Here is a 331-nt window from a genome sequence, read left to right as displayed (position 1 = left end):
GTGGCACAAGCCGGCAGGTAAGCGCCTGCCTTCTGCTCTCTTTCGGCGTGCGAAGAGGGGTGCCCCATCCCCCCGGGATGCTCTGCTCGCCCTGTTGCTGCTTCCCCTCCTGTGCTCTGCTTGGTGTCTGGTAGGGAGCCCCCCGGTCCCTCCTTGGGCTCGGATTTGGAAGCCCCCTATGCTGGCAAGGTGGGGGTGTCTCATTCTGGTTTAACCCTGCATGCTTTAGGGTGCCTTGCGTGTGTGCGGTTGCGTGGGGGGGGGTCACAGCCTTTCTTCTGTGCCTCAATGTCTTGCTGGAGTTTTGCCACCCCACCCCACCTGAAGGCAC

At 62.5% G+C, this 331-nt stretch overlaps 1 protein-coding gene across 1 annotated transcript in view; it reads left to right on the top strand.

Annotated features, from left to right (window-relative positions):
* LOC104539872 (voltage-dependent R-type calcium channel subunit alpha-1E) overlaps nt 1-331 on the top strand; it is a gene marked incomplete at its 3' end in the record, with an annotated part of 54,280 nt that overhangs the window by 263 nt on the left and 53,686 nt on the right. The window lies entirely within an intron of this gene.

The sequence above is a fragment of the Mesitornis unicolor genome, unplaced genomic scaffold, assembly GCF_000695765.1.
Source record: "Mesitornis unicolor isolate BGI_N332 unplaced genomic scaffold, ASM69576v1 scaffold594, whole genome shotgun sequence".
Classification (NCBI taxonomy): Eukaryota; Metazoa; Chordata; class Aves; order Mesitornithiformes; family Mesitornithidae; genus Mesitornis; species Mesitornis unicolor.
Note: the sequence above shows the minus strand (reverse complement) of the source record. Positions and strands in the feature narration are given on the sequence as shown.